This window comes from Euphorbia lathyris, chromosome 3, assembly GCF_963576675.1.
Source record: "Euphorbia lathyris chromosome 3, ddEupLath1.1, whole genome shotgun sequence".
In the NCBI taxonomy this organism is placed as follows: Eukaryota; Viridiplantae; Streptophyta; class Magnoliopsida; order Malpighiales; family Euphorbiaceae; genus Euphorbia; species Euphorbia lathyris.
Genome location: NC_088912.1, coordinates 2,726,350 through 2,750,641, shown reverse-complemented (window position 1 = coordinate 2,750,641; position 24,292 = coordinate 2,726,350).

Genomic DNA, 24,292 nt, shown 5'->3' with positions numbered 1-24,292 from the left:
GTAACTCTTTCAAGGAAATTACAACAATTTTGTATTGTTGTATCTCAACTGCTAAGTTGAATCTAAAGGAAAGGAATTCTGAAATAGATATTTATGGACCTTGTGTTGTCTTTTGCAACTAACATCCTCTGCACTATTCTTAACAACTCAAACATGGAAAATCCTATTTAAGACTTACCAGCTTGGGGTTTATGGAGCATTAGTCAGGTAAACTTAAACTTTAATTGGAACAAAACAATATGCAACTCTCCTCACTTTTTAATTTAAATAGTTAGAGTTGTTGAATTAATTTTAATGACTTTGGAATAAGAAATTGCTAATTGCTTATGGTAAAATTGAAAAGTAATTTTCTGCTCTCTTTTTTTTAGTTCTATTTTTTTCCTAGAGCTTAACAGAGTTATGTAAGAAATAATTAGAAGAGCGAAAATATGTTGTCGAGAGCATATAATTAGTATAATTGGTGTTTCAAATTCTATTTTGTTTAGTAAATTCTATTTTGATTCTTTGCAACTTAGGTAGCAGTTAACGAATTATTGAATGATAGCACATTAAATGAATAATGAAACTTTGAGAATGTCTAGTAATACAAACTTCCATAGGAAATCATAATACAACAAGGGTGAGTAAATTATATCAAAGTTACCTGAATTGTACCTGAGTTGTAACTAGATTATGTTTTGTCCTAAAAATATATTCTAAATATAGATGACTCGACAACTTAATAATTTTAGGGTCTTTTACATAAAACTCATGAATATGAATAATATTTTTACTTTAATCAATATGAATAATTTAATTAATAATATATCAAAAGTATTAAAACATATTTGAGAAATGTCACACACTAACTGTGTAGTTATGAATTTCAAAATTTCTTTTTTTAAGGATTGATACGTGGATTAGTTAAAGAAAATGATGGTTTTTTAATTTGACAAAATTCAAATTATTTTATGATATAGTTGTAAATATTTTTTAAAAATTGAATGTGAATGTAAATTTTCCACAATTTTTAAACAGGCACTAGCCAGTCAATTCGAATTTGACTATTTATTTGAGCAATTTTAAAAGTTTATTTGACCAATTAGCCTTTAAATAAATAATGTATTATTTACATTCCAACCCTCTCTCTCATTTCCATTCCTATTCTCTCTTCCATTTATCTCTCTCTTTCTCTTTCTTTCTCATCACTTCATTGCCAATGCCATTTCTCACTTGGTATTTGTTTTTTCTCTTTCAGAAATTCTTTTTCATTTTCTACACATTATTTGTGTTTGTATTAGAGTTCGTTTAAAATTGATGTTTACGATGTATGAAGGTTAGGGATCCGAATTCTGAGGGATGAATTCCGATGTATAAATGTTCTACACCTTTAATGCACTTCTCTTTATTTATTATCTTCTTTTATATATTATATATATTGGGTTTCCTCAAACTCATGATATATCATTGATATTTCATTGGGAGTATTAATTTCTTGGTTAGTGGACTAAATATAGAATCTGTCATTTTCACCTCTATTTTCATTTAATGCATTGTTATAGGTTTATTGAGTGGTACTTGTTATTTTTTGTTTCATAGGTTTTTTTATCTAATGGAGAAAGATGAAGAAGATCAACTTGAGTTACAATGGACAAGAACTTGACTTCAAAGCCAAAAAGATATATAGCAGAAACCACTTGAGTGCTGGAACAGCTGGATAAAAATGTTGAACTTAAGTCTAACGAGGTAGAATCAAGACTTAATGGTCTTGAATCAGAAAATAAAAACATTACGTTACTTGGAAAGTGGACGTAAAAATTCTCTTTGGAGCTTACTTAGAAGGAAAGACAATTGAATGAGGCTCTAAAAGAAATTGATGGAATGCTTAATTTGAAAAGGAAAGAACTAGACTCAGTCCAAAAGGAGCATGAAGAGTTCAGTAAAGAGCTTGCTATGAAAAAAATGCAATTGGGGTACAATTGAGAAGTCAATACAACACCAAAATGAAGAATTCAAATAAAATGAAGAGAACTTGGGTTTTTTAAAAGTGAAGTTTGAGGAGTGTTGCAAGAACCTTTCTGTATATTGAATAAACAATTGGAGTCGGTGCATGAGTCAATTCAAGTACACTGTAAGGACCTTGAAGTGAAAGAAAAAGAAGTTTAAAATCTGAAAAGTTTGCTGCAAGCTGTACTTTTGAAATCGAACTGAATGAGAAGGAGCTGATGATGAGAAAGAACCAATTGAGTACAGTTGAAGAGTAAGAACTTATTGGACAAAGAAGAAAAAAAAACGATATTCTAGCACTGATTGCAGAACGTTGCAGGACCCAAGTAAGATGAGGTTTATAATTACTAATTTCTTGTTTATGTTAACATGTTCCTCATGCTTGTTAAATTTGCATAATTTAAAAATGATAAAGTTTTTGTCTTGGAACTCTTGTTTTTGTTAATTGGGTTCATTGTGGGGTTCTTATATTATGATCAAATGCCTTTGTGAGATGTTATTTGTTTTCTGATTAGTTTTCTCAAAAAATGATGGTACTTTATCAAGAATTCTATTCAAATTGATAAGACTTCTAGCATGCTTCTAGCTTATCTGATGCATGGCTATTCTTTTGTATCTATTTTTTGCCAATAGGGAGCAATGATGACCATTCTCCTTCTTGCTTTAACTCTGCAAGTTTCTACTGCAAATCCTTCTCTTCAAGTGCCTCAAGTTTACCCTCATTCTTTCAAACAAGTTCCTGGGGGACCAGATCCAATTCATAACCCACCCCAACTCATTAGTGCTCAACATCAATATTCAACCCGAGTTTATGGTCAATCTTTTAGACTATCTCCTGGCGGACCAGACCCAATTCATCACCCATCCCAACTCATTACGGCCTAACATAAACAGTCAAACCGAGTGTATGGTCATTCTTTTAGACTATCTCCTGGCGGACCAGACCCAATTCATCACCCATCCCAACACAATATGGCTCAACACCAACATTCAAGCCGAGTTTATGGTCATTCTTTTAGACTATCTCCTGGGGAACCAGACCCAATTCATCTCCCATCCCAACTCGTTACCGCTGATCATCAACAGTCTGGTCCAGTTTATGGTCATTCTTTTAGACTATCTCCTCGCCGACCAGACCCAATTCATCACGGCTTACCACTCCAACCAATTATGACAGAACTTCAACAGAGCAGCCCTCATTCTTTCAGAAGAACGCCTGGCGGACCAAACCCAATTCATAACCCTGGACCTAGCTCACCACCCAAACTCATCCCGGCTTACAGTCATTCTTTGAGAGAAACTCCTGGCGGACCAAACCCGATTCATAACACGGACTTGGTGCACCACCCGAACTTATCCTGACTTGAACATCAATATTAATAACATGTTATCTTATTTAACTATGTGAAGTTCTATCATGAAAAGTATCAATATAGATCCTAAAAGATTTGTAGTAAAATATATATGAATCTTCATGTTATGATCCATTTATTTCAATATTTTGTTATTAATAATACAATGTTTTCAGCCTTCATCCCCATGACATAAACAAAGAATAAAGTGCTAACTCAGATGAAAATATATGCCAAAATGAAAAACTCCATGAGATTATTTTGAATCTGTCCTTTTATGTAAAATCCTTAGAAGTGACTATTCTATTGCATGTCTTCCTTCTTAATTTTCATTCATTATTAGGCCAAAAACAACCTTGAAAGTGACTAACGAAGAACATGTACTAGCTCTAGAACATGCCTCTAAAATGGAGCAAAGCATATTGCATTCTTTCATTTCACATGGTATTATTAATTCTTTTTTAATTTTATAAACACTAAATAATTTAAAGTTTTAATTCAGTAATTATGTGTAATATCATTATCCATATTTTTGAAATATGCTAATTTCAACCTTGATAGGTATAGATTTTGCACGGACGTCCTATGAAAATTAATTCCCAATTAATTTTAATATTTTCATGTTTATATGCTTTAAACTTAAAAGCTAGAAAACAAAATTATTGGTCAAATGATTCAATAATTGAAAATCCCTCTTGGATTGCTAGCTCCACTATAAAAAATTTAACTAGCTTAATTAATGTCCACTTCAAAAGTAAAATGAAACACAATTATTTGTAAAAAAATAATAATTTTTCACTAAATTACAACTGAAAATTACGTCCTAAATACTTATACACAATTTATTCAACAACTTATATAGCTAGCACCATATACCGAAATGACCATACAAAAGTACTAATTTGGGTCCCACCATATAAAATAACACTATTATAGCTTCACCATTTGTGAAACCGTATCAATTTAGCTTTGGATTTAATTGAGGTTAAAATGGTGCTATTTTATAGGTTAGAGGTTAAATTAATATTTTCCAAAAACCTTGAGTCCATTTTAATAGTTTATCAGTTTTTTAAAGGAAGAATACCTCAAAGTACCAACTTTAATATTTTGTAAATATGTAAGAGCACAACCTGATTCTTCTTTGTTAATATAGATATAGAATGGCTGTGCTTTTGCAGTTTTCTTTCTAGAGTGCTGGATCCAGGGGCGGAGCTAGGGGGTAGGGGAGGGTCTCCCGACCCTCCGACCCTCAAAAAACACCCTTGACCAATAGTGGTTCAGTTCCGAGCAGTTAAAATTAGTACTTATAATGTAGAATGTGATTATATGACATAAAACTAAGTTTGCATAGTTGGTTGTAGTGATAAATGAAGGAATCTCTACATCCAATTGGTCCTATGTTTGAATCTCCCTCTCTTCACATTTTATCTTATTTTAATTTCCCTTAAACCTCATTCTCCTTTAAAAATATCAATATTAAGTATCATTTTTAATAATTATTAACTCATTCTCCTTTATTATTTTTAATTGTATTTTTTTAGTTACAAAATCCATGACCGAAAAGACAATTTGACGAATAATTTCTCCAATTGACCAAACTTGTCAACGTTAGGGATAAAATTGCTCTTAGCTGCCAACGTTAGGGTAAAATTGTACCATTTTAGACGTTAGGGGTAAAATTGTTCTTAGGTGTAAACATTAGAGTATTTGTGCACCTTATCCTACTTTATATTGAATCTCAGTTGTTTTCTACCTTAATGTTTACAATTATGATCAAATTTATCCTTATATTATCAAAATTTTAAAAATTTTGATTTGACTACTATGAATCAAAGCCTTAAGTCGTTATTAAGAAAAAAAATCTCTATTCAATGGAACCCCTCCGGACTTTGAGCTCTGGCTCCTCCACTTGCTGGATCTGTTGAAATTATTCATATTTTACTTATTTCTTATGTTATATTGTTTTAGATTTACCTTTTATGGAATTTTTTTATCATTGGTGGACTATTTATTGGCTCTAACTTGAATTTATGTGGGATAGTATTTCTCTTTCTACTCTATCTTAAAAAATAAAACTATGTTTGGGCTGGGCTTCAGAATAGATATTTCGATCAAGCATGGGAGTTGCATCTTGTCCTTCCGCCTCCACAACCAACCATACTCTATCACCAACGCTTGGATCGATTCCACCTTCACCAACCAAGGTGAAAACCTTGGCCTCACCGAATGGCCCCCCGTAGTCATTCCCTATGAATTTTGGTAATCCATTACGGGGCGGGACGACTACCACATCTCCAACCTCCATCCGGGTAGCATCCGTGACCCAATCCTCCAACTCCTCCACCGGTTCATCAAATATTATTTCTCGAGAAAAACCGAGGCCACCAAAGTCAACAAGCTTGAGCTCCTCGCTCTTTATTGTTGTGAAAAGGGGCTCACTTTGGACCTCTCCCTCCTCGTTGAAACAATGCTCCAACAAATGAACACGAGGAAGCGTGCTGAGATTGGTTTGGGGCACTTGGTCACTATTCACGCTTCTTCCGTTCTTGGCCTAGCAGCTCTCGACCTTCTTCCCCACTACAGCCCCGTCCTTTGGACAAAAATGCTTTCCGGACCCTCCACCGCTTCCCATCCGGCCCGGGTGAAAGTTCGGGGGCTGCCCAACAACGTGAGGGGGAGGAGTGGGACTCAGACTTTGACCTTGACTTTAGCCCACCCCGATCCCACCTTCTCCGCCAACTCCGACTTCCAAGAGGTTTATGCCCGGTTAGACATTTTGGAGGGGAATCAAAGGCAAGATCGGGCTCACTTCAACTCCCATTTTGACACTCTTGAAGCCACTCTTACCACCCGCTTCGACACCCTAGAGGCTCATAGCCTCATGTATGAAGTTTCCCTCGCCACACGCATCGACACAATCAAGGCACAAAGGCAAGCAGACCGGGCTAGCTTCGAGGCTTTCACCAACACCTTCTTCACCCATTTTAACATCCATGGGAACCCGCCACCTCTGCCACCATAGTTTTTCTTTTTGCTTTCCCGTTTTTATGTTTTATTTTTCATATTTTCTTTTCTCTTTTGTGTTTTTTTTTGTAAGTTGTTTCTTTTCCTAATTTATCTAATTTCATTCCCATTTCGTTTCTGTGTCCGGTTCATTTATTTTACGCCTTTCTGTTTTTTGTGCATTAATAAGGTTCACGCGGAGCGTATCCTATTACACGCCCCGCGTGAACCACCTTCTTCCATACATAAAGGCCTCAAATTCGGACTACGCGGAGCGCCCCTTTGGGCACGCTCCGTGTATCCGAGTCTCTGCCCAAAATTAACCTAAAATAAACATCTTACGCGGAGTGTCCCCTTTAGTACGCCCCGCGTAAAAACAGACTTGAAGGTCTTTTCTTTTTAATTTCCCCTTTATTTTTCGTTTTGTTTTCGTTTTCTTTTCTTTTACGACGTCTTTGGAATTAACGTCATTTTAATCACGCGGAGGGCCGTGCAACCCCGCACTTACAGTTTGTTTTGCACTAACAAAAACAAAAATAAAAATAAGCAAAAATAATTGAACTAATTTATTGGCTCATAAATTGCCCAACACGCTACCTTCTTCGGAAAATAATTAAAAGTTCCGTTATTTGTCTTCAAAAGTAAATACGTCGAAACACAAAGGATCAGTTTAATTAATAAATTTAAGTCTTGATTTCGAAGTTATGGAATTTATGCAAAGCCAAGATTCGTACTAAACAAAAGCATTGAGTCCTAACCCACAAGTTATCTCTATAATGAAGTTTAAAAAGGCAATAAAGACGTGATTTTTGAAAATTTTTACGAGAACTTGAAAGTACACAATTTAATCCGAAATTCATGTGAGGTATTTTTTAGCCTAAAAGAGTTCGTATGAGAACTCTATTTCTTTCATAACATTTCGAGAGCTTGACTTCACTCAACTCATAGAGTTTGCATCTAATACTGGGTTAAGTACACTTATTTTGGTAAGAAGGGCAATAGATGATAAAACAGACCCATTTAGGCTAACTCTTTCTTAAATTATTTTTCTCGTTTTCATAAACCTTTAGGAAACCCCCTCGAGCCTATTAACTGACTTCTTTGCTAACACCTTTTTAACATTTAACCTTTTTTCCTCGTGTTCAAATACCAATAAAATCAATCGCATCGGAATCACCCAAAACAAACTGGAGCCTTAGCAAGTAAGCACAATAAATCTTTGAAATCATTTTTGTGCCGCTCTAAAATAAAAAGAAAAAGAAAAAAAATAAATGAAGCAAAAATAGAGAGCAAAAAGGCATTCTGAAGCTCCACTCGAGCAATTTCAAGTTATATTTTACGAGCTTGCTAAAGCCAAACAAATGAAAAAGCGATGCAATCATCAAAATGGTGTTTGGACTAGAGTTTCTAAAAATTAACCACTTACCACTAAAAAGCCACCCACATTACAACCACCCTCCGGGTCCATTTTTAATATTGCCTAAACCATAATATAGGTGGAAAAGCCCGGATGAACATGCAAACTCGAGGTGACTTTGAGTAAGTGCAAAGAAGAGCGTAAAAACACCGAACCACCAAAAGTTTGAGCGTAAGAGTGAAATCCCTTGGTGAGGTACAATCGGGTTCTCAAAAGATAATCAATCCCCGTTAATATTGCCTACTAAGTTTGATTGTGGAGGTTCGAATAAGTTTTGGTCACTCATTCGCTTGCGCAAGTACTTGTCGAAAGCTTCTCATAAAACTTTAGCTTTGAAATCACGCACTTGGTAAAACCAACCGGAGGTTTGTTTCTCAATTGTCTCAATCCTTTGTCTTTCGACTTCTTTTACTTGAGGACAATTAAAACTTTAAGTCCGAGGAGGTTGATAGGGACGTTTTGTCCCTATCTTTTAGCGTGATTTACAGTATAATTTTGAGCTTAATAAACAAGTTTAATTACAAAAATAGTATGTTTTCGAATAAATTACAAAATAAAAATAAATTTTACGTTTTTTGTAAACTTCCTTAATTTTTTATTAATTCCAGAAAAATAAACATCAAGCTAACTAGGTTCTCGAAGATTGTATTTTTCAGGTACAAAGAAGAAAACAATCAAGCACTAATTCACGGATACCCGGGGCGTAAAACAGGGCACGCGGTGCGTAGAACAATGCCCCTCAACACACGACAGTCAACTGAGCATTCCCACATGGTCAACACCAACCACACGGGGCGTAAATCATGGTACACGGGGCGTCTAATGTGTGAATTGAAGACAAAAGACTACTCTGGTCGCTAAGATTAAGAAGAAATCTACTCCAACTGGGACATAATTTGCAAATCAGAAACAGAAAAAAAGTAAGATGTACAATCCTAATGTATCCAGAAGCATTCTGTAAACCAAACATACCAAAGTGCAATCAAACCAATTAGACCTCACACATCTATTCAAATGGATCATGAAATCAGGAAGAAGAAAATAACTTTAATAACTGTTGACTTTGTTCACTTAATGCCTTGAACATTTATAAACATCAGAGTGCGCTCAAACAAACTACAACTCACAAATTAATTGAAAATAAACATCAGATTTGTAATTGTTTGTATTGGGTCCATATTTGATTGTTAAAAATGGTGTTCCTCAGATCTGTTGCAAGTTTGGCGAAATAAAAGACAACTCTAGTGGCTAAGATTGCAAAAAGTTGTCGGCGATCAACCAAAATAATAGGAGGAAACACCTATTCCTTTATGTTTGTCACCGCCGACAATATCTGCAATCTTAGCCAGAGTAGCCATAGACATCATTCTCCCTTTCTCTCTCAACTCATCAACCCCGTTATATAAAGAGATCCGCCAAAAAAGGAGGAATGGAGGCCGACGACAGCCTAATGTCTGGGGACTCGAAGATTCGGCTATGATGTTTTTCTTTTTAGTTTAGGCTTGTGTGTGGAAGAGATGGAAGAAGAGAAGGGAGGTGGCTAATTTGTGTTAGGGTTAGGTTTTGGTATATGATGAATATATAGTAGTAGTTAATGATAGAGTTAATGTGGACCACAGGATCAAAACAAATCAATGGTGTAAATTCATCCTTCATATTAAATAAGAAGAGATTTGGTATTGGTCTTGTATTTGAGTGTTTTTATTTAATATTTATTAACAAATTATTTTCAAATATTTATTTTGAAAATTCAAATTATTATTTTTAGCATAGTTGTTTATAATGACCATTATTAATACGACATCATTATAATGGGTTCTTTAGTAACAACAAGTGTCAATGACCTTTGTCGCCGATGGTTTACTACTAACCGTTAAATTCAATTTAAACTAGTTAAACATATTAATAAATTGAGTATTCTATTTAATATTTATTTGGTATTTATTAATAATTTTTTTAGTTTTTTTTAATATTTATTTTTGAAATTTAATATTAAAAATTTAAATCAATGTATAATTTTTAAAATTTTAGTGATTTTAAATTTATAAACAATATTTGATGAAGCAAATGAAGATCCCTCCTTATTAGAGGTGTACAAAAAAAAATTATAGCCGCCTCCACCTTGGAGATCCCTAATTCCTTGCGCCGCCTTGGCTCTTGGCTGCTCCCTGATGAGTAGTGGGGGTGATAATATGTGTGATATATGGGTGAAATAAGTAAGATGTTGCGTGCATGCTTAAACTCTACTAGACGCTACTACGTAGGGGCAAGTGTACCCCGTCGTATTAAGTAATAATCTGGTTAAGACCGGGTATGGAATCCACGGGATTTATAACCACAAGTATTAAACTACTCGGTTCTATTTGTTATCTAGGCGGTGAATACTTTAGGTTGGTTTGGGTGACGACTACAAGCTACTCCTAAACTACGGTGAGACAGATTTATATAATTCAAACTCTAAAGAAGTGATACGGGTGATGATAAGTTATAATATATAAGAAACAATAATTCCGAACATGTACGAATGATAATTTACTCTTGCAAAGACGACTACTTGTAGACAGACCAATCCGTGAAGTACTTAGACGACGTGGTTCCTAGTCAAGGCGTGTCTAATTCGAGGGATCAGAAACTAGGGCCCGTAAGCTTCATGGCTTGTCATTTCCTACGGTTTTCGGCGTGTCACTTCCGGTAGGGGAGCACCTATATGGTTCCCTAAAGATAACTCGTCCCTACGGGTCACCGGGTATCGTGTCCCCCTACACAATAATCAATTACGAGTATCAAAACAAGCAATAAATATCAATACGTATAGAGAAACGGAAATTGTAAATCATATATTATAAATGTGGAATGTATAAAAGTGGAATACAACCAAGCCTAGTACATTGGAAGAGTACAAGCTAGTTAACAAGTAGAAAGGGAAGAAGGATCGGCCCTTAGGACTAGCTAACCGGACTCAAGACCGTCTCGTAGGACTTGGAGGTGGAACTCTCGAGCTTGGTGGATACAAATCGAACGTAACTTTGATGGAGTGACGGAATAAACGTACAAGCTCTCAAGGTGGTAGAGTTTTGTTACATAAAATTCTGAATGAGGAAATGAGTGCTAATCACTCTTATTTATACACATCAAGCTCGGGGGTAAAATCATAATTACACAAGTTACAAACAAGAATTCATGCTATTTTTGCAGGTTTCACAAGGTACGCCCCGCGTATCTGCAAGATTAACCCATTCTGTTGATAATTTCTTCGGCGTGGACCAGATTTAGACTTGTTGACTCAACCACGCCCCGCGTAGACTGGAATACGCCTCGCGTGGTTGAGCTCTTGGAACTTATTTGCTTGAAATATGCCATGTATGCCCCGCGTGGTCTGGGTTACGCCCCGCGTACGTAGTTGGGTTCCTGTATCCCAATTTTAATAGTTTTTTTTTTAAATTCTCCCCTTCTTAAATGATAATTATTTTGCTATTTTTTGCCACCGAATTAAATCTTGTATATGCATGTTTGTTTGAATGCAGCCTCATGTTTATAAATATTCAAGGTTTTCAATGCATAAAATCAACAGTTGTCAGGGTTATTTTTTTTGTTGCAGATTGATAGGTTGGATTCAAAGCCAGATTGATAGGTTCTTTTTATTTCTGATTTGCAGATGATTTCCCAATTTTAATAGATTTTTTTTTAATTCTTTCTTTCTTAAATGATAGATGTGCACATGATTTTTTTTTTATTTTTACCACTAAATTAAATCTTGTATATGTATGTTTGTTTATCAATATAATAGTCAAACCACCATTTTCAAATTCTCAATAAAGTCTAAAATTGATATTGTTTGGAAATTTTAGGATTAAAGTTGAATTATTTCATACAGTAAGAATATATATGCACTTTTAAAAAACTGTTAGGTCAGATTTCATCATTATCTCAAAAAATTACAAAGAAACATAAGTGTTAATGGAGGGAATATATAAAAATCTTATTCCTAAATTTCAAAATATATAAACAAAATGATTTATAGAAACCCTAATACAAACAATTACAAATCTGATGTTTATTTTCAATTAATTTGTGAGTTGTAGTTTGTTTGAGCGCACTCTGATGTTTATAAATGTTCAAGGCATTAAGTGAACAAAGTCAACAGTTATTAAAGTTATTTTCTTCTTCCTGATTTAATGATCCATTTGAATAGATGTGTGAGGTCTAATTGGTTTGATTGCACTTTGATATGTTTGGTTTACAGAATGCTTCTGGATACATTAGGATTGTACATCTTGTTGAAACACCTTTCCACAAGATTTTGATTTGACAAAATCATCCATGATTAAGAGGCAATTAAATTTAGATGCTTTGATTTAATTGTACTAATATGTTTGTTAAATCTTGAGTGCAAAAATATATAAAGTAAAGACAGGATAAAAGTCAGCACAAACGAAGCTGAGTAGAAAGGAACTCAGCATGACAGAATAGAAGCTGAGTGGAGCTAAGATTCAGAAACAAAACGAAGCGGACTAAAGCTGAAGACTTCTTCAGGAGCGGATTAAACAAAATGGAGCTGACCTTGTAGGAACTCAGCATGAACCGTGAAACATTCGAAAAGAACACACGAAGTTGAGTAACAGTCAGGACAGCTTGAAGGATTCGTTCACAAAAAGACAAAGTCTGCAAATCTTCTACACCAATAATTGGAACCTCGAAGACACCTAAAAGACTTATTCCGAGAGTCATGGGACGTTGGATTATTGGAAACAGACAACTGGCACAAACAAACAAACCAGACGCTAGAAGACAAACCTGACGCCTGAAGAAAACAGAGAAAGGGAATGGAGGTGCAGTCTGAAGCTTTCCAGAAATTGTTCCCCAAAAAGAGCCATTTTGGTAGCAACGGTCAAGACATTTCAAAACAATCAAGTCCACAGATTTTCTTCTATAAAAGGACAATCGAAGAACTTAAAACTCACTGAAGCATCAAAAGAAAAATACAAGAGAGAAAGTTTCAAAAGCACTCAAATACAAAAAGGAATCTTACACCGACGTTTCTATTCTATGTGTAAATGCTAGATTCAGTTGTAATCATCTAAAGTGTTCTTTAGTTCAAAAAAAGGAACAAGTCTGTGATCAATAGGAATATTGAGAGTGTAAAGCTGAGTGCTTGGTTGTAAGCATTTCAGTAGTAGAGAAATCTAGGTGCTGGGTTGTAGCACTTAGTAGGAGTTGAGTAGACGAATAGAGGAAGGTACTCTTGCATATTCAACTGCCTTGTAATTGGTTTGTGCTCTACCTTTAAAGAGCTCAATATTGGATTCAAAAAGCCCGGAGGACTCTGGGGACTGGACGTAGGCAGAGAGGCCGAACCAGGATAAGTGATACTGAGTAATCTCTAAACTCTCTCTTATAACTGCATTTGTTGTTTGCTTTATTTACTCAGCATATAAATTGCCTAAGCTGATCCTGAGTAAGTAAGTGGTGCTGAGTTAGAAGCTGACCTCCAAGAGTGTCAATTCCTAACTCTCAAGGAAACAACTTTGGTCAACATCTGACTAAAGCTGTCCTGTGATATATCTCACCAAGCTGACCAAAGGCTGAGTTAATAAACTCTCAAAATAACTTATGGTCAACTCAATTAAAACACGAAAAAGTTATATTAGTTCCTAAACCCCCCCCCCTTGGAACTAATTACCAGGGACCAACAAGTGGTATCACAGCAAAAGCTCACTACTCAAAAATTTAACAATCTTGAGCTGATCCCTAAAAATGGGTGAGAATAGCACTCATTTCCTTCCTGGAAACCAAACAACACAGATACTCCCTGAGGGATTATCAATCACTAGACCACCCCTATTTTTTGGATCAAATTATACATTCTGGAAGAATAGGATGAAGAACTTTATTCAAGCCACAAACATGAGTGCATGGCTTGCAATTGTTCAAGGTCCACATGTGCCATACAAAACTATTAACAATGAGAAAATTGTTAAGAGCGAGGCTGAGTGGACAGAGGATGACCTCAGAAAACTACAAAATAATGCTTCGGCTATAAACATGCTTCACTGTGCGTTAGATACTGCAGAGTACAATAAGATTTCAGGTTGTGAGTCAGCACGGGAGATTTGGAAGAAGCTTGAAGTAACCTATGAAGGCACAAGCAAAGTTAAGGAGTCTAAAGTCAATCAACATATGAGACTCTACGAGCTGTTTGAGATGAAGGAGAATGAAGACATCTCAGAAATGAACGCAAGGTTCACAAACATTATAAATGAGCTAAAAAGGCTTGGAAAGAACTTCACTGAAGAAGAACAAGTGAAGAAAATTCTGAGAAGTCTGCCCAAGAGCTGGCAAGCAAAGAAAACAGCCGTAGAAGAATCCCAAGACTTGACTACCTACAAATATGATGAGCTGATCGGATCCTTGACCCATGAAATCTCTATGAAAAACTTTGAAGCCAAAGAAAAAGAAAAATAAGAAGATAAGAAACAAAAATCCCTTGTCATGAAAGCTGACTCAACTGAAGCGGAGTCAACTGATGATGAGGAATTGGTCATGTTCACCAGAAAGATGAAAAAGCTGTTCAGAAGAAATGATAGAAATGGCAAAAGATCATTTAGAAGAAATGATAAGTACAAAGCTGAGTCAAGTGACAAGTACAAGAAGGACAGCTCGAAATCCGTCACATGTTTTGAGTGTCATCAAACCGGGCACATCAAGTCAAGCTGTCCCAACCTCAAGAAAGAGAAGAAGGGAAGCAAAAAGACTATGGTAGCCACATGGAGTGACAGTGATGAGTCAACATCATCTGAAGCTGAGCAAAATGAAATAGCCAACATATGTTTTGTGGCAGATGATGGAGCTGACCAATCCCAATCTGAGCATGCTGACCTTTCTGATGAAACTGACCAAGAGAATCACAACAATGAGGTAACATCTTTACTTTTGCTTAGAAATGAAATGGTGAATGCCCTGAGTGACTTATATACACTAACTAAGAAGTGTAATAAAAAGATTAAGGCACTCAACATGCGCTGTGATGAGATTGAAGAGGTCAAGCTGAGTGACCTCCGATATCTTCTCCAGGACAACTCTGACTTGCATACCAACATGCAAATCTTACATAAGTTTGTCACGGAGGTTCAATCTGAGTCAAAGAAACTTAGAAAGGATATCACAACATTACAGAGTCAAGGGAAGGGCTCAAACAGAAATAAAGCCCATGCTGAGTACACAAATAATAGTCAGCATAAGCAAGTCACTCAATGTGAATGTTGTGGAAAAAGGGGACATAGAAAGGATGTGTGTTGGCATAACAAGCGGACTGTCCAATGTGACTTCTGCGGAAGAAAAGGGCATACCACAAAAGTATGTTGGCATGCCCAACACAATAATGCTGACTATACTCAGTTCAACCCACAAAGGGTATCTTTTTGTGACTTCTGTGGTAAACCAGGCCACACCATAAAACTATGCCGTCACAAGTTAAAATATGACTTTGCACCTGTCTATACTAACAAGAAAGGACCCAAAAGGAATTAGGTACCTAAAAATGAATAGTTTAAACTGCAGGTCAGCTTGACATGCGTGGAGAAGTCAAAACTATGGTATATAGACAGCGCATGCTCAAGGCATATGACAGGTGATGAAACTCAGTTCATCACACTGGAGCTTAAACGAGGTGGAAGTGTAAGCTTTGGAGACAACAATAAGGGTAAGATAGTCAGCTCAGGTACTATCGGAGGTAACCCAACCATTGAGTCTGTCTTCTTAGTTAAAGGTCTCAAATACAATCTGCTGAGTGTAGCTCAGCTTTGCAAGAGCGGCAGAAGGGTTGTATTTAATGATACTAAGTGTCAAATACTCGAGGGAAATAGAAATGAATTAATTCTAACTGCCCCTCGTGTAGAAAATGTATATATGTTAAACTTGGAAAAACGGTTTTCTAAAAATATATGCTTAGTATCTAAAGAGGACAACTCCTGGCTATGGCATAGAAGACTTGGGCATGTCAGCATGGACCTTCTTGCCAAATTAGCTAGAAAGCAATTAGTTGAGGGACTACCCAAATTAAAGTTTGAAAAAGATCAACTATGTAGAGCCTGTCAGCAGGGTAAACAAACTAAAAAGTCATTTCACAGCAAAAATATCATCTCAACCAAAAGACCATTGGAATTACTACACCTGGATCTTTTCGGACCTATCCAGCCACTAAGCTTGGGAGGTAAGAAATTTTCTTTGGTTATTGTAGATGATTTCTCTCGGTACACTTGGGTCATCTTGCTGAGTAGCAAAGATGAAACCTTTGAGATGTTCACCACATTGATCAAAAAGCTTGAAAATGACAAAAACCTAAAGGTAGCTCACATTAGAAGCGACAATGGTGGAGAATTCAAAAACCAACAGTTTGATGAATTCTGTGAAACCTGTGGTATTGACCACAACTTCTCTGCTCCTAGAACACCTCAACAAAATGGGGTTGTTGAAAGGAAAAATAGAACCATTGTCGAAATAGCTAGGACAATGCTGAGTGAAAATAGGCTTCCAAAGTACTTCTGGGGTGAAGTTGTTCGCACAGCATGTTATATACTGAATAGGGCTCTAGTCAGACCTATACTCAAGAAAACCCCATATGAACTTTGGAAAGGTCGAAAGCCCAACATTGGATACTTTCGTGCCTTTAGGTGTAAATGTTTTATACTCAATACAAAAGACAATCTTGCAAAATTTGATGCTAAAGCTGATGAGGCGGTCTTCTTAGGGTACTCAACAAACAATAAAGCATATAGAGTATTTAATAAAAGAACCCAGATTGTAGAAGAGTCTGTACATGTTGAGTTCGATGAAACTAACCCTACAGGTAAGTCAGCTCAGCCTGAAGAAGATGACCCAGGCTCAGCTTCCGCTGATCAACCAGAAGCCACAGTGTCAAACATACAGGAGCTGACTCAAGGTAAGCAAGAAATTGAAATATCATTTGCTGACCAATCTATTCCTGTAAAGATTGTAGAAACACCTCTTCCAAACAACTCAACATTGCCCAAGGAAGTAAAGATCCCAAGAGGTCATACAGAACAAGCCATTCTTGATGCCGCCAATAACAAACTGATGACCAGGGATCAACTTAGAAAATACCTCAGCAATGTTGCATTCGTATCAATACATGAGCCAAAGAATTTTGCTGATGCTGAGCAAGATGAGTATTGGATCAATGCTATGCAAGAAGAGCTTGACCAATTCACCAGAAATGAGGTATGGGATTTAGTACCTAAACCTAGGAATCAAAAGCCCATAGGAACTAAGTGGGTCTTTAGAAATAAGCTAGATGAACATGGAAATGTGATTAGAAACAAAGCCCGACTTGTAGCCCAAGGCTATAGTCAGCAAGAGGGTATAGACTATGGAGAAACATTTGCTCATGTTGCTAGATTAGAAGCTATACGTATATTGTGTGCCTATGCCAGTTACATGAATTTTAAACTATACCAAATGGATGTAAAAAGTGCGTTTCTTAATGGCTTTATAAACGAAGAGGTATACGTTAATCAACCTCCTGGATTTGAAGATTCAAAGTTTCCAAATCACATTTATAAACTCAAAAAGGCCCTGTACGGCCTAAAGCAAGCTCCAAGAGCTTGGTATGAGAGGTTGACCAACTTCCTGCTGACTAGGAACTATGTCAGGGGAAAAGCTGACACAACCTTGTTCATTAAGAAAAAGGGTAAACATACCCTACTTGCACAGATATATGTTGATGATAGAATCTTTGGTGCTACTGACGAATCTTTGTGCAAAGAATTTAGCCAACAGATGCAAACTGAGTTTGAAATGTCCATGATGGGTGAACTCAACTTCTTCCTTGGACTCCAAATCAAGCAAGGTAAGAATGACATATTTATAAGTCAGTCTAAGTACACCAAGGAAATGTTAAAGAAATTCAGCATGGAAGATTGCAAACCAATATCAACCCCCATGGGTACTGATACTGTCCTATGCAAGGATGAAAAGAGTAAGTCGGTTGATAGTAAACTCTATCGAGGTATGATAGGTTCATTACTCTATCTCACTGCTAGTAGACCAGATATTCAATACTCAGTATGCTATTGTGCTAGATATCAAGCTGACCCCAGGGAATCACATCTAACTGCTGTAAAAAGGATTTTTAGATACTTGCAAAGCTCAGTTGATGCAGGTCTATGGTATCCAACCTCAAATGACTTCACGCTCATTGGATATACTGATGCTGACTACGGACGAGATAAGCTAGAACGAAAAAGTACTTCAGGAGGATGTCATTTCCTCGGAAGCTGTCTAGTATCTTGGTTTAGCAAGAAGCAATCATCCGTTGCTCTGTCTACAACTGAAGCTGAGTACGTGGCTGCTGGAAGCTGTGTTGCACAAGTCCTATGGATAAAGCAACAGCTTGAGGATTACGGAGTCAAAATAAAGACAATAGAGATCAAATGCGACGACAAAAGTGCCATCGATCTATCTAAAAATCCAGTCCAACACAGCAGGATGAAGCATGTTAGCATAAGGCATCACTTCATCAGAGACCATGTACTAAAAGATGAGATCAAGCTGAGCTACGTGCCAACAAACGATCAGCTTGCAGATATCTTCACAAAGCCCTTGGCACGAGAGCAATTCAACATACTAAGGGAAGCAATTGGTATGTCAAATCCACTCTAACTAAATCTATATTGAATGATTGACATGTGAGTGACACTTTGAATGATTGTGCAAATGCCATGTTGAGTAAAATATCTGTTCCCTACTAAGCTTAAAAATGAAAAAGCCACCCTATGCATACATATTGAGTAACGATACTGAGTAGGCATAAAAGTTGAGTAAACATCCCATGCTGAGTAGATAAACAAAATCACTCTATGGTGAGTAAATACACATGCTGAGTATGTAACTTATGCTGAGTCAATAAAAGATAGAAAAATTTTCTTCACAAACGCTAGGCACTCAATATCATGGACGCTTCGAATTTCAGCGAAACCTAGCAAAAACCCACTCGCGTAAAGTGAACCTACACGTGTAACCTCTGACACATTGGGAAGACGCACATTAATGGCAAAAACCCATGCGCTGAAGATGTCATAATTGACAGAATGTCTGTCGATTGAACGTCCCTAGGAGAAAAACGGCTAGATAATGATTTAGGGTCTTCATGAATTTATATAAAAATAGAAAAACCCCCACTCGTCATTCCTTACGTCTATAATCCCTGAAATTCAATCTTCTTCCTCTCTAAGAACTTCAAAATTGTCAAAAATGTCTCCCAGCAAAAAGAAAACCCCAAAAGCTCAAAACACAGACAAACCCACTGACGACGTGGGTCCTTCAATGGAAAGGGAGAGGACAATGATCAAGGTACACTCAAAGGTTAACAATCTGGAGGTGTTAAAATGCCGATGGTTCTCTCCAAGCTTCGTATCGTCTGAAACGTCATTCTACGAATGGATCGAGAAAAACAACTGGAAAGGTCTCTTTTCTCTTCCAGGAACAACCTACCCTAGGTTAGTTCGAGAATTCTACTCGAATTTACGGGTTGATGCAGACGACTCTGATTATTTGGAGACCACTGTGAAAGGTCAGAAAATCGTCATAACCCCTGCCTATCTAGCCACACTATTAGAGATACCAGACAAAGGAATCCAATTTAGAACAACAAAGGAGAAGATACCAAAAGCCACATCTGAGAAGCTAAAGGGGTTCTGTAAACCCAAAGATCATAAAGGGGAAATACCCAGTACATGTATGGGTAAAGAACAAAAGATGGTCCACTTCATGCTGACTAACTTCATCTTTCCCAAACTCAGCTCAGCCACCTCCGCATCAAACTTCGAACAGTGCTTTATCTGGCACATATTGACATCCACTCCATTCAATCTTCCCGTGTTTCTAGTTGGAGCATTTCAACGAAGCGGTAAGAAACTACTTTTGGGTTCACTTATTACGAAAATTATACAGGACAATCAAATAGAGACCGTGGATGAGACGAGTTCATTGGGAAGTGAAATCACTGTTGTCCTACTAAATGGACTATTGTATAATCAACCCTTAAAGGGGTATGAAGGAGCTGGAGATGCTGAGGAAGATGAAGAAGCTGAGCAACCAGAAATGGAACCTGAAGCTGAGTCTGCAAAAGATGTTGAGGCTCATACTGAGTCACCTGAGACAGTTCAGCCTGAAAAAGGGAAGAAGAGGAAGGTTGTAGAAACTTGCTCCAAGGATATTCATTCTGTTCCAAAGAAAATAAGGGTTTCATCAAGATAGAAAGCTAAAGCAGACAAGGCTAAGGAGCATGTTGAGAAAAGAAAGAGGCAAGAAGAGCCTGAGGATGAGAACGAAGAAACTCCTGAAACCCCATTAAAGAAAAAGAAAAGAGGTAACTCTTTAAAGATAGTGGAAGCTGTCCCACTAGCCTCTACTCAACCTGAAGGTCATGGGATTGACCAAGAAAAGGAAAATGAGGAACATGTTGAGCACCAACAAGTTAATACTAAAGAGGAAGAATACCCCAATGATGATGCTGAGCAGAAAAGGAAAGAAGGTAATGTTGAGCCACCTGTAGAAGAGGAGACAGTTGCTACTGAGTCCAGTGAAGGTCTTCGAACTGACCATTCACCGCCAAAAACTGAGACCCGACGAAGATTAAAGAAGAAAGCGCAAAAGCAACTTGATCTCATGAACGACTTTCCCATTGACGAGCCTGAAACTGACCTCTCTACAATTAAGTTCCAGTATTTTTCAAATGCAACTGAATCTCCACCAGAAGATCTAGCGGAAAAGCAAGCCTCTATTACTCAGGATGAGGAACATGCCAAAAACCCTGTCGATCCAAGTCAAACTGCTCAAATTAAGCCAACTCATACCTCAATTTCACCTCCAACACAAAATGTTGATGACTCAGCTCAACAAATCCATCAAAGTCCAGGTACTCAATCTGGCAAGGAACCAACACCTCCACCATCAGAAAATCCTGCACCAGCCTCTGAGTCCAATGCTGCTAAGTTTGCATACTTGAATGCAACTGAGTCTGGCCGTCGGGTCATTGCTTCTGCTCAGTCATTGCTTCAAGATTTTCCTCCTACTCAAGCTGAAGGTCGCCACTCCACTCAAGCTGAGTCCTCTCACCTGACATGTATCACTCAGCTTCTGCATGAACTACGTAGCCTAAAAGATCTGGTTAGTATTATCACTGCAGTCCAAACTAAGCAACCAACCCAAGAGCAAATGGCCAAACTGACTGAATTAGTGCTTCCAATGGCCACCCATATGAACTCTCTTGAAGGGAAAATTCAACAACTGTCTGAAGCCAATCCAGGGTACGTCACTTCCACTGAGCTTCAAAACTGTTTTGTTAAGCTAGCAGGGGACCTAATCCCCTCTAAAGCAACTGCCCATACTGAGTCTGCAACATCTGCTGAGTTGCAAGATTGCTTCACCAAGCTATATGCTGAGCTAACTAAATCCAATCCACCCAGCAATACTGAGTTTGTCACCTCTACCGAACTCCAACAATGCTTCACTAAGCTTCAAGCTGAGCTGACAAGTACACGTGACTTAGTATCCTCTTCCTCTTAGTGCACCATTGACCAATTAAGTGAGGCAGTTAGACTCATGAACATTGATAGAGCCCAGATGGATGTTGATCCCATATCTAACACAGAACTCATGAGCTTTTCACAAGCTATCATGAAGGCCATGCGGATCAACAATGCCCAGCGCATGTTTTATGACTCTGCTCTGCTCAAACTATTCCATCAATCTTATGGTCAGGTCACCAGTTCAATTTCATGCCTGAGCAAAGCCCATGAATGTCTCCTCAGCATGATCAGCAGCTCTCTTCGGGTCCTCAGGCACGTCTAGGACGATAGCGTTCCTGTCATTGACAGTTTGGGTGAAAGCACAAAAAGGCTTCAGCGCTACTCTAACTACCTCTCCTCTGCCGCCCGGAATAAGACCTTCCTTTACCAACCCGATGATGGCAAAACGGGGGAGAGAAGTAACAGAGGAACTCAGCCTCAGCCTTTAGGAACTGTGTCTGCGTCTGGAAGCAAAGGAAAAGGCATTGCTAATGTTGATCCCTCAGCTCAAAGAAAGAAGAAGTAAATCTAGCCAGTTTGTGTCTAGAGACTTGTCACCATATCCTGTTACCTGTTTTTTTGTGTTCTCTACTGTTTAGGTTAATATGCCTTATTTTGTTGTTGTTTAAATCCAATATCACAATATCAGTTTTTTTTTATCTGACTAATCAAGTTTGAACAAACAAATCGAAAAGGTTAACCACATTAACTAAAACTAAACTAAGAGACAACATCTTTCCAAAACTAAGTCAGTTTACACAAATGTAACAAGATTAGATCTTGGAAGGCTTAGAATAAAATTAAGACAAAATGAATGCAACCCTTACGGGGGAGTCATATCAAAAATATCAATCATGGGGCAACTAGCACTTAGTAGGAGTTGAGTAGACGAATAGAGGAAGGTACTCTTGCATATTCAACTGCCTTGTAATTGGTTTGTGCTCTACCTTTAAAAAGCTCAATATTGGATTCAAAAAGCCCGGAGGACTCTAGGGACTGGACGTAGGCAGAGAGGCCGAACTAGGATAAGTGATACTGAGTAATCTCTAAACTCTCTCTTATAACTGCATTTGTTGTTTGCTTTATTTACTAAGCATATAAATTGCCTAAGCTGATCCTGAGTAAGTAAGTGGTGCTGAGTTAGAAGCTGACCTCTAAGAGTGTCAATTCCTAACTCTCAAGGAAACAACTTTGGTCAACATCTGACTAAAGCTGTCCTGTGATATATCTCACCAAGCTGACCAAAGGCTGAGTTAATAAACTCTCAAAATAACTTCTGGTCAACTCAATTAAAGCACGAAAAAGTTATATTAGTTCCTAAACCCCCCTTGGAACTAATTACCAGGGACCAACACATCTTACTTTTTTTCTGTTTCTGATTTGCAAATTATGTCCCAGTTGGAGTAGATTTCTTCTTAATCTTAGCGACCAGAGTAGTCTTTCTTGTTTTTAGTTTTTTTAATTAAGTCTCATGTTTATAATCATTCAAGGTATTCAGTGCATAAATATTCAGATTTGCCGATGGTATCCCAATTTTAATAGTTTTTTTTAAATTCTCCCATTCTTAAATGATAGATCTGCAGATGATATTTTTATTATTTTGCTATTTTTTGCCACCGAATTAAATCTTGTATATGCATGTTTGTTTGAATGCAGCCTCATGTTTATAAATATTCAAGGTTTTCAATGCATAAAATCAACAGTTTTGAGGGTTATTTTTTTTGTTGCAGATTGATAGGTTGGATTCAAAGCTAGCTTATGACAAGGAAAGAATATTGAATACATTAAGACTGAACTTCTTCTTCTTTTTATTTCTGATTTGCAGATGATTTCCCAATTTTAATAGATTTTTTTTAATTCTTTCTTTCTTAAATGATAGATGTGCACATGATTTTTTTATTTTATTTTTACCACTAAATTAAATCTTGTATATGTATGTTTGTTTATCAATATAATAGTCAAACCACCATTTTCAAATTCTCAATAAAGTCTAAAATTGATATTGTTTGGAAATTTTAGGATTAAAGTTGAATTATTTCATACAGTAAGAATATATATGCACTTTTAAAAAACTGTTAGGTCAGATTTCATCATTATCTCAAAAAATTACAAAGAAACATAAGTGTTAATGGAGGGAATATATAAAAATCTTATTCCTAAATTTCAAAATATATAAACAAAATGATTTATAGAAACCCTAACAGATAAAATTTAATTGCAAAAATACTCTCCCAAATTTCATATACAAAAACATGGTTCATGAATAGAAACCCTAGCCTCCAAATGTCATATATCTACATCAGCTATCCACTAACATTGTCTTCCTCTCTTTTATTCTCTACCTCAGTCAATTACACTGATCTTTAGTTGTATTTACTTAAAAAAAATGAACCAATTCTCTATCCGAGTCGTTGTTGTGCATGTGTTTTTCCAGGAAATGTACGAATACTCTCTCTCATTACTTATATATATGTTCTTTTGATGCCATTCAAAACTTTGTCTACATATTTGTTGCACTGATTTTGTTTGCTTTTCTAATCTACCCAAAGCTTCTAATTTTACTATATATATATTGTTTGGCAGTTTGAACATTGAGCTGCATCATTAAGTTTATACATGTAATGCTTTGTGGAATTTGTTATTTTCCCTTAGGAAGTTTCCATATGTAGGGCAAATTAGTCCCAATATTGTAGAATGGGTGTCTAACTAGATCATTTAGGTTGTAAACAAGATTGTTTAAATTTCTATACTGACTTCGAGAGAGACATAGAGATATGGAAGGATATGGTTATTAAGTTCTTTCTTTTTAAATAAAAACCAATGGCCAAATCCAAATAGATCTACATTGAAATGTTAAAGAAATCAAATGAAATTTGAACATATCTAGAATGACAGCGAAAAATCCAAATCCATATAGCAAACACATCATTTTAACTTAGTTGTGCAGT